We start from the raw sequence: 11,475 nt of genomic DNA on the forward strand, positions 1-11,475 counted from the left end.
TAACCTAGAAAACTGCACCTCGTAAATAAGTGGAATCAGCTTCATTTTGGTTGCAGCAACAGCATGTAATTGAACAGTTGGAGCACAATATGGTTTACATTCTAAGAGAAAAGCAACACTGGTATTCAGAAGGAGAAAGTAAGCTGCTTGAATAAATCCCCTATACATCAGTGTATATATCAACAAATGAATGACAGAATAACTGCTGCTTTGATATTCATAATTTTCTCTCAGTTTTAATATATTGTGGAATCCCATAAATAAAGTCAGAGAAAGCAGCCTGCATTATGACTGATTAAAGTGTTTTGTAGCCTGGTATGATGCTAAAGACAGTAGCTTTAGAGAACTAATTTTCATCAGTTTTTATTTAAAGATATATTACTAGATTTTCTTTCAACAGGAAAATCATCCATAAAACCACAGGCACTAATGATGGCATTTTCAACATCTAACACCAGAACATGGAAGAGATGTGAGAGATTTTCTTCCATTTTATTAATTTACACATGCAAGCTTTATTGGGAAGACCAGCATTTATTGCCCATTAATTGAAATTCCCTTGAGAAAGTGGTGATGAGCCACTCTTGCTCTCTGGTCCGGTGCTTCAGAAGGTTTTTCCAAGGTGTTATTAGGGAGGAAGTTCCAGAATTTAAACCAGTCACGATAAAGGAACAATAAAATATTTCCAAGCCAAGTTGCCTCTTGGACGGTGGTAAACTTCCCGTGTGCCTGTTGCTTTCATTGGTTGAAAGAATTGGAAGGTGTCGTTGGAGTAACCAATACAAATGAAAATACATACCTTGTAGATGTTACACACTGCAGTTTGGGATCACTGGGCCTGTACTCACTGAAGTTTAAAAGGATGGGGGGAGATGTCATTGAAACATACAGAATAGTGAAAGGCTTGGTTAGAGTGGATGTGGAGAGGAAGTTTCCACTGGTGGGAGAGTCTAGGACTGGAGATCATAGCCTCAGAAATAAAGGATGTTCCTTTAGGAAGGAGAAATTCCTTTAGTCAGAGGGTGGTAAATCTGTGGAATTATTTGCCAAGTGCCAGCCACGTCAATGGATATTTTTTAGGCAGAGATAGATAGATTTTTGTTTAGTACAGGTGTCAAAGGTTACGGGGAGAAGGTAGGAGAATGGGGTTAGGAGGGAGAGATAGATCAGCCATGATTGAATGGCGGAGTTGACTTGATGGGCCAAATGGCGTAATTCTGCTCTTATCACTTACGACCTTATGACCTTATGTTTCATCCCTAACATAGAAACCTGGACCTCAAACCAGCAGGCAATTGAATGCTGCAGTGGATTAGGCTCTGGTCAAATGGTTGCTCTGTCTTTGATACAGTAGACTGTTTTGAATGCTATTCAAGTTGCACTTATTTGAGGAATCACAGAGTATTCCATTGTGTTCTTGACTTTTGCTTTATAGATGAGTCAAATGGCTTGGGGAGTGTGATGGTGAGTTACATTCTGAAATTTTACCCAGCCATTAAATTGGTCTTAAACAGTAACATAATTTCTCTGTATGGTCCAATTGCCTGGGTCCAGTTTCTGGGCAGCAATAGTGGTGCAGAGGTAGAGCTGCTGCCCCACCTGGCTTCGATCCTGACCTCAGCTGCTGTCTGTATGGAGTTTGCACCTTCTCCCTGTGACCGCGTGGGTTTGCTCTGGGTACTCTGGTTTCCTCCAACATCCCAAAGATATACAGGTTTGTGGGTTCATTGGCTTCTGTAAATCGTCCCTAGTGTGTAGGATAGAACTAGTATATGGGTGATTACTGGTTGGCGCGGACTTGGCGGGCCGAAGTACCTGTTTAATGCAAACAAATGCAAAGCAGTTAAATATGGAATTAAACAAATTTAAAGAATTAAACACAGAAAATGCTTCAGTGGGATTAAAATGTAAAAAGAAAGCAAATGCTGGAAATACACATCAGATCAAGCATCACCTCTGGAGAAGAAAAATCAGAGTTAACATTTAAATCTGTGGTAATTTATCAGAATGACTATTTCAAATGTTACCTCTAGTTCTGTCACCGCAGGTGCTGGCTGACCTGCTGAGTAATTTGAGCATTTTCTATTTCAATTATCGCAGTTCAAAGCTAATCTGCCATTCCACACATCATGTTGTATATCCAGCTTCAGACCATGGTCTTGACGTGGAGGGTGGTTGCTTCATGGCACCCCACTTTAGCAAAATGGCAGAATAAAAATCATGACGTGGAAATGAAAAGAAATCTATATCCATCGCAGCGATTTTCTGGAATACAATCAGAATATTCGATCTAGCAAATGCGATCTGAACAGTTATATGGAAATAGAAAGATGCCAGATAACATGCTTAAAACAGCGCATTTGTTTCAGGCTGATGGATAATTGTCCTTGTGCTCCAACCACAAGGGCATTATGTACCATGAAGCCCCTGGCTTTATATGTTGCTGTATGGGCCACTGCTTTGTATGCACTGCTTTTGCAGGTTATGCAGAATTTATCAGATAAATTGGGGCACAGCTATTGAGAGAAAGGCATGAAAGATGTTAAGAAACAAAGGGTGGGGGGGGGGGGGTGGGGGAGGGGGGTTGTACATTGGGGTCAAAAGGCTGGAGATGGTAGGTAAATGAATCAAGGTCAGATGGTAGGTAGATAGATCAAGATGAGGGTTGGAAAGCAGATTGAAGCAAACGTTTTCCACTATGATCAATGAGGAGATGGATGTAGGTACCAGGTCAGGGGTATAAGAGGTTTGTCTGTAATCAAGCACAGTATGTTGAGTTAACAGCGCAATAAATGTGTGGGTCAGAGACCAAGTTGGCCCGTCGGTGAGTGGAAGCCAGATGAGGAATGAAAGCTGAGGGAGGTGAAGGTGGAGACCTCAAGAAAAAACTGGTTCATTACTTGAAAGGCATTTATCTGACATAGAATGAAGAGTTCACCATTTATTACAGCAGTGGCATGTTGTACCAGCAGAATTGGCCGCTGCATGATACCAGGAAATAATCTTTGGGTGTTGATTAGTTCCTGCCTACAACTGGGAACCGACCACCTTCATTATATGAACAACTGAACTTAGTAGACGACCTAAAGGAAATGTCAGCCTGTAAATTCACTGTGTCTGCCATGCCACACATATCTTAATTGCAACCCTTTTTCTGACTGTCATGAAATATGATTGTTTTCATCTGTTTTGAATCGCATGAGGTGATGCTTCTCCATTACTGTCCAAAGTTCAAAGGTCCAAAGGTTTAGATTTTTTTAAATTTAGAGATACAGCGCAGAAACAGGCCCTTCGGCCCACCGGGTCTACGCCGCCCAGCGATCCCCACACATTAACTAACACTATCCTACACCCACTAGGGACAATTTTTACATTTGCCCAGCCAATTAACCTATAAACCTGTACGTCTTTGGAGTGTGGGAGGAAACCGAAGATCTCGGAGAAAACCCACGCAGGTCACGGGGAGAACGTACGAACTCCATACAGTACAGCACCCATAGTCAGGATCGAACCTGAGTCTCCGGCGCTGCATTCGCTGTAAGACAGCAAATCTACCGCTGCGCCACCATGCCGCCCCAATTGGTACACGTGACGATAAAATACCTTTGAACCCTTGATTTACCCATACAGTCATGCTAGAAAAAGCAACAAGACACACAACTACATAAAAGTTAACGTAAACATCCACCACATCGGATTCCACATTCCTCACTGTGATGGAAGGCAATAAAGTCTAATCTTCTTCACTCTTTATTCTCCCAGGATCGGGGCAGTTGAACCATCCACAGTCGGGGCGATCGAAGCTCCTGCCGCCGGTGATCGAAGCCCCCACGTCGGGGCGGTTGAAGCTTCCGCGATCGGGGCGGTCGAAGCTCCTGTGGCCTGGAGCTTCCGAAGTCGATCACTAACCGCGAGCTCCACGATGTTAAGTCCTGCAGGCTCCTGCGGTTGGAGCTCCCAAAGTCGATCCCCAGTAAAAGGCCACCAGTGCCTCAATGTTAGGCCGCAATGCGGATGGAGATACAATATAGAGAAAAATTGCATCTACGTCGAGGTAAGAGATTAAAAAATGTTTCCCCCAACCCCCCCTCCCCCCCCCCCCCCCCCCCCCCCCTCTCACATAAAACAAAGCTAAAGAACACTAAAACTTACATTTAACACATACTAAAAAACAACAAAGAAGGAAAAGGACGAGACAGACTGTTGGCAAGGCAGCCATTACGCCACCATCTGGTGGTCCTGCTTGCAATTGAAGATAGATAAATGCTGGAGTAACTCTGCGGGTCAGGCAGCATCTCTGGAGAAAAGGAATATATGACATTTCAGGTCAAGACCCTTGTTCAGACTCAGTCTGAAGAAGGCTTTCGTCCCGAAACATCACCTATTCCCTTTCTCCAGAAATGCTGCCTGACCTACTGAGTTACTCCAGCATTTTGTGCTATCTTTGGTGTAAACTAGCTTCAGCAGTTCTTTCCTGCACTGCTTGCAATTGATATGTGATATGGCTGCTATCTCACTTGTACCTTGCTGGGTCAAGATTATCCAGACCTCTTATCTTAAGAGGATCTTATCCATTGCAAATGTTTTCACACTGGACCCTTCTATCCTCCATTTTAATCAGTCTGAGCCCAGAGGCAGATTTCACTTCCCTTCCCTATGTTGCCCTTTTACAGGCATGCCTCCAAAAAGGGTGTGCTGGGATAAGAAGAATAATGTAGGACACCAACTCACAATGTTATCTCCTTCTACATCATTATACATGCAGGAGATGGGGTGCGTGGAGGCAGTGACCTGATGGGATCTTTTTGCCTCTGGGTCTGACAATCCCTAAGCCACAAGACAAAGAAGAACATGCACTGCTCCCCATGTTATAAAGTAATATAACACAGGAGATGTAATATTGTTCACTGATAATTCTGGCCCATGAAAACGTACCATATTGCAGTAATTTAAAATAAAAAAGCAGAAAAGCTCAAAGTATACATTCAAAAAGGCAAGGCCAAATGTAAATAAGGTTATTAGTTATCCATATGAATTACATTTACCTTCAGGTTTATACTAAAATCAAATCAAAATATTCCCTACATCACATATGCTAACAAACATGCATTTTGAAGGCTGGGGCTCTGGGCAAAGCTTAATTGAATAATCATCTGAATCCAGTAGACACACAAGAGCCTTGGACAGATAGCGAGGAAATAATAGCTGAACAAAATATGTTTTTACATTTTTTAAATGAATTATATAACATAAAATGAATTATATAACATGAAATGTCATTCATTTTACAAAATTTGACTGTTAACAAGGCAATATGCAATTATATCAGATTCTTTTGACGCACCTTATCACGCAATTATCTGTTCTACCTCACCATGACAACACTCACTGCCGTTTCACTATTTGTTAAGAGCATGTAGATGGATAGAGCACTAAATCTGAGAGTTGATTTAATTCTCCCTGGAGTTATTTTAATGATTATTTTGGAATATTTAAATAGGATTAGATTATTAGATTGTTTTCTATCCCTTTGGGTTTATTATATATAAACAATTTCCCTGACTATAAGTTAGTTCACTTTTCAATTATATTTACCACTAAATATTCAAATACTTTGATATTTATTTCATTAAGATAATATTAAAACAAATCAATTTATGAAAGATATCAGATGAGCAGAAATTCCAATAGTCCACCATTTATTTAGTTGTGTTTCCTATCAGCTAACTGATACAAGCCAAAAGTCTGTGGAGAGCATTTCTTTAATATTGGTTCTTCTGTGACCAGTGCCTGTAGAGTTTTGGCATTGAAATCTAAGCAATATAAAAAACACACTAGCAATGGCTGTTCAAGAGATTCACTAGGGTTATTCCAAGGGTGCGAGAATGAGGGGTGATCTTATAGCGCAGGAGGATGAGGGGTGATCTAAAAGAGCTGTATAAAATCATGAGAGTAATAGATCGGGTAAACGCACAGTCTCTTGCCCAGAGCAGGGGAATCAAGAACCAGAAGACATAGGTTTAAGGTGAAAGGGGAACGATTTCTGGTTCTGGTTGATTACTGTGCAAACATAAGTGGTTATCTCGCGCAGGTCGGAGTGATTTAAAAGGAATCTGTGGGGTAACTTTTTCACGCAAGGGTTGTGGGTGTATGGAACAAGCTGCCGGAGGAGGTAGCTGAGGCAGGGACAATTGCAACGTTTAAGAAGCAATTAGACAGCTACATGGATAGGAGGTTTAGAGGGATATGTGCCAAGCGAAGGCAGGTGGGACTAGAGTAGATGGGACATGTTGGTCGGTGTGAGAAAGTTGGGCTGAAGGGCCTGTTTCCACACTGTATGACTCTATGATTATCTATGACTTGATGAGAGGGTTATTCAATCATGTGCAATTAATGAAGTTGGATTTATATTCTTCAGAGTTTAGAAGAGTGAATGGTGATCTTACTGAATCATCCAGGATCATAGTGGACATAGTGAGATGGAAAATTAGGTGTTGGACTGGTGGGAGAATCTCAAAAAAGGGAACATGGTTACAAGGTAATCTTTTAAATAAAATGTGTCGGTGGTGAATCTTTGGAACCCTGCCCCATGAATATTGTGGAGGTGAGGTAATTAGGGATATTTAACAAGGAAATAGATAGTTTTTTAAAGATTGGGGAATCGGATGCTGTGATGGACTAGCACAGAAGAACAGGCAGAGCTGTCATGATTATTTTGAATAAGAGGACAGGTTTGAGGGGCCAAGTTGCACACTCCTGCTCCTACTTTCCTGCCCCCTTGTTTTCTTTTGCATTGGTGCTCTACCACTGCCTCAGCCAGCTCCATTGGGCGCAGTCCCAACATAATTGTGAGGATTACATCCTGATCAATTTTTGTCCTGCCTGGTATTATTGCATAGTTTCACACATCCTGTAAACAAAAACCTAAATTGTCAGCGCACAAGTTGCTAAATTATGTCAAAACATTGTAAATGACTGTTTCAATCGATTCAATAATACCTCATTCGTTTTCAGAGGGTTAGAAAAATTTTGAGCCAAGAACTGAATGTTCAGTTCTTGATGCCTAATTAAAACCATCACATTTGGCTTTCGTTATCTGTTGTGTTTAGCCTACGATTGAAAACCAATAACTGCATTTGCTTAATCCAAAATGTCATTTTTACATTGATTCTGGTGAAATTTGAACTGATTGGCACTTCCTGGTTTATAAGGTGAATGTTATGGTTTAATGCAATCAGGAAATATAGCGAACAGGAACTGAACTTCATGAAAATTTATGAAATTTTCAATCCATAACTTATTTGCAGCAAATTGTCAGTAGGTTGGAGCTGAATATTTATGCGGGGAAATATCTTTTGACTGTATATTCCATCCACATCTTAAAACCTTGACAAATGCCAGCACTTTCTGTAATTAAAACAATTCCAATTTTTTACCACGAGTATTCACTTCAGTGTTGCCTTGTGCGACTGAGAATGTATCCAGAGAATTGCATTTCTCAGTTTCCTGGAGATCTTAGTGTATTCAGTGGGGAGGATTCAAGTTGACTTGCAATTTCTAAGAGGAAAAAGATCAATATCAGCTTGCCCTGGTCCATAACTGTGTTGTTGACTCACCATAGCAATCAATGTCTGTTTGTTACTTTACACCAGACTAAGGATCGAAAGAGGTAAACCTCAAGCTAGGAAGCTTTGGAAGCTATAGTCATCTTTTCCTTCCAAAGCATGGTGTACTTACTATTGGTGTGAAATAACATGCATGCTATGATCCAAAAGATTTATTTCCTGGCACCACTTTTGTCATAAACTTTAACACAATAGTCAGACAAGTGTAATACAGCACAGAGACAGGTCCTTCAGCCCAACCTGTCCATGCCGACCAAGATGCCCCATCTAAGCTACTTACCCATGTTCAGCTCATATCCTTCTAAACCTTTCTTATCCATGTACCTATGTATGTCAAATGTAATTGAAAAGGTATTATTATACCTGCCTCAACTACTTCCTCGAGCAATTCATTCAATATAATCACCATCCTCTAAGTGAAAAAGTTGCCTCATAGGTTTTTATTAAATCTTTCCCCTCTCACCTTAATGCTTCATCTTCTCATTATTAATTCCTCTGCCCTGGGGAAAAAAAGACAGCATTCACCGTATCCATTCCCCTCATAATGTTGTACACCTCTATAAGATCACCCCTCAGTCTCCTTTGCTCCAAGGAAAAAAACCTTAGCTTGCTTAACTTCTCACAGCCCAGGTCCCTGATTGCTGGAAATATCCTTATATATCTTATCCGTCGTCTTTCCAGCTCAATGGCATATTTCCCATGGCTGGGAAATAATACTCCAAATGCAGCCTCCAATGTCTTGTACAACTGCAATTCAGTTTAGTTTAGTTTAGTTTAGAAATACAGTGTTGAAACAGGCCCTTGGCCATACATTATGTGAAACAGATCCATTCCTTCTCTCCAGAGATCCTGCCTGTCCCGTTGAGTTACTCCAGCTTTTTATGTCTATCTTTGGTTTAAACCAGCATCTGCAGTTCCTTCCTACACAAAAGTTAAACTCATTTGTATTAGAAAAAACTTACTATGCTCTTCATGCCTAGCATCCTATTAACAAACATCAATTCCATAATATATTTCCCAGATGCGCAAGCAGTATGCACAAGAATCATACGATATTCCATTTATTTGAAAGATTTTGAGAGAAGTGTGACAGGAATAGTTAAGTTCTGCTAATAACTTTACTCCAATTGTCAAGTGAAAGGTGGTTGCTAGAATTATTAACCAGCCGCTTATATATTCACATCCCAATTACCAGATAATAATCTATAATATAATTAATATAATGTAATATTCCTCCACTTCCATTAGTAACTGTATATTTTCCAATACTAAATCTAAAATCAAGGATTGAAAGAAAACCTAGAGGCTATTATTCTTTTGTAGAAAAACAGCCAGCCTTCTTTGCATGGTTTCCTATTTTCTTAAAATGGAGTTTGCTCTACAGATTTCATGACCTCTTTACTTATGAAACTTTACTTTGTAATTCTGGAATTAATAAAATACCTTTTGACTCCCTGACCATTGCACCATCCTCTTTCTAGAATTCATAAAACATTTTATTTATTAAAATGTATATTTGCAAACATTTATTAAAAAATATTGGTTGCTGTGGAGACACAGCTGCTGAAAGAAGGAAGGTCATGTTGTTCGGAATTATTCCATCCTTAAATTCCAAATTTTCTTTCACTTGACGTTAATCATTTCTCATACATTTCAAAATATTTACTTCTATCCAGAAGTCAGGGTCAATTCTCTTGAACTTAAATGACGGCAATACTTATAAGTTTTCTTGTTGGCCTTAAAAGTAAAGTAGAGCAGTATAATGGATTACTAGTGGTTTTCGAGAATTCAGATCAATAATGGAGGAAGGACACTCAAGCAAAATAAAATTTAAAGCACGAATATTTATTAAAGCAACAACCGAGCAATGAAAAGATTATAATAGAATAGGAATACTACTTCAGTTAAAACAACAATAAACACACAAATAAACTACAGTATAAATAGCAACGGATAATGGAAATAAACACTGTCTCACAGGTCCTCTAATCCTGCAGGTTCTACCTTCAAAAACTCATTGGGAAATGACAAGAGTTATTTGTAACATCAGGCACAAAATTAGCCTTGAATGAAAAGTTTATCTTATTTGTACTACCAGTGACTTTGCATTTGGCCTCGTGATTTATTGGTTCTATGTGAACTCGAGTATTTTCTCAAACACCTAATTGTTTTGCTGAGCGACCCTGCTTACTTGACATGTCGTGCTGCTGATTTAGTTGAAAAGAATGCATGTGATTGTTAGCTGACATTTCCATTTTAATTAGCACAGTCTGTTTAACCTTTACATTACAGGCAGAAGCGATGGCAACAACATATTCCTCCGTGACAAGCTCAATGCATTCTATGAATAGAAGGTCAGTGGAACAATGTCACCTGCCTCAAAGCCCACGGATGCATCTGTACCCATGGTCACCATCCTAAATGTCAAGATAACAACCTCTCCCTGAATGTTAGCAAAACAAGGGAGATAGTCATCACCTTCAAGAAGCATGGTGGGGAACACACCTCAATCTGTACCAACTGTGTTGAAGTTGAGATTGTCGAGAGCTTCAAGTTCCTTTACCAACATTACCACCAGTTTGTCTTGTTTCAGCTACATTGTTGCTGCAGCCAAGAAAGCACACCAATGCCTCTACTTTCTCAATAAGCCTTTTTTTTTGGTATATGAACCTTGGGGGATTTCAGATTATTTTGTTCTCCTTGTAGAACCACTATCGCCTTTATTGCTTTATATTCAGATAATCCTGTAAATTACGTACACAGATTTGAATTTGAATATATTAATTGACATGATGTTGTGATTGGCACTTAGCTGTACGAATATAATGTATTCTGTTTCATTATGGAGCATTAACAACTATTAGTAAAGGACATAGCCAGTGTGAAGGCTTGTATTTATGGTGGTTAGGTATATTACCTACTATAAATTGCCTGTGGTCGAGATGGTTGGTAGGAAATTTGGAGGAGGGGGCAGATGCAGTGAGCGAATTGGTGGGAATATACGTGGCAACAGGTCAGAGAATCGGTTACAGCGAAATTAGTAGAGGAAGAGGATTGATGGGATTTTTCTGAGAACCGTCATGGAGCCAAACATCCTCTTTCTATGATGTTAGATAATACAATGTAAAATAATATAATAAGAAACTTATATTGCTAGACATGTCCCAAATGCTTATTTACAAAGTCAGCTTTGTGTAGCAAACTGATGCTGAAAATGGCAAACATAGAAACATAGAAAACGAGTGCAGGAGCAGGCTATTCGGCCCTTCGAGCCAGCCCTTCATGGCTAATCATCCAAAATCAGCACTTCGTTTCTGCTTTCACTCATATCCCTTGATTCTCTAAGAGCTTTTCTCTAACTCTCTCTGGAAGACATCCAGTGATTTGGCCTCCATTGCCTCCTGTAGCAGAAAATTCCACAGATTCACAGCTCTCTGGGTGAAAGGGATACTAATCTGCCTTCTTGTTCTTGCCACAAAAGTGGATAACCTCACATTATATTGCCTCTGCCATGCATCTGCCCACTCACCCAACCTATCCTGTAGCGCCATAGCATCCTCCTCGCAGCTCACACTGTCACCCAGCTTTGTGTCATCCACAAACTTGGAGATGTTACATTTAACATGAAACATGGTGCCTGGGATTTTGGCTGACATTAATACATTACTTAATTTAAAGTAAAATATGTTTGTATTTCTACATTTCTCTGTTTAATTCATCAAAACAAGTTTTGGGAAATCTCCAGAGGCCACTTGGTATTTATACAGAATTATAGCATTGTTATTTATGATAGATTCATTACTATTTTCTTTTTGAATTGGGTTTGAAGTTAGACTAAATACATGGGTTT

Source organism: Rhinoraja longicauda, chromosome 14 (assembly GCF_053455715.1).
Source record: "Rhinoraja longicauda isolate Sanriku21f chromosome 14, sRhiLon1.1, whole genome shotgun sequence".
In the NCBI taxonomy this organism is placed as follows: Eukaryota; Metazoa; Chordata; class Chondrichthyes; order Rajiformes; family Arhynchobatidae; genus Rhinoraja; species Rhinoraja longicauda.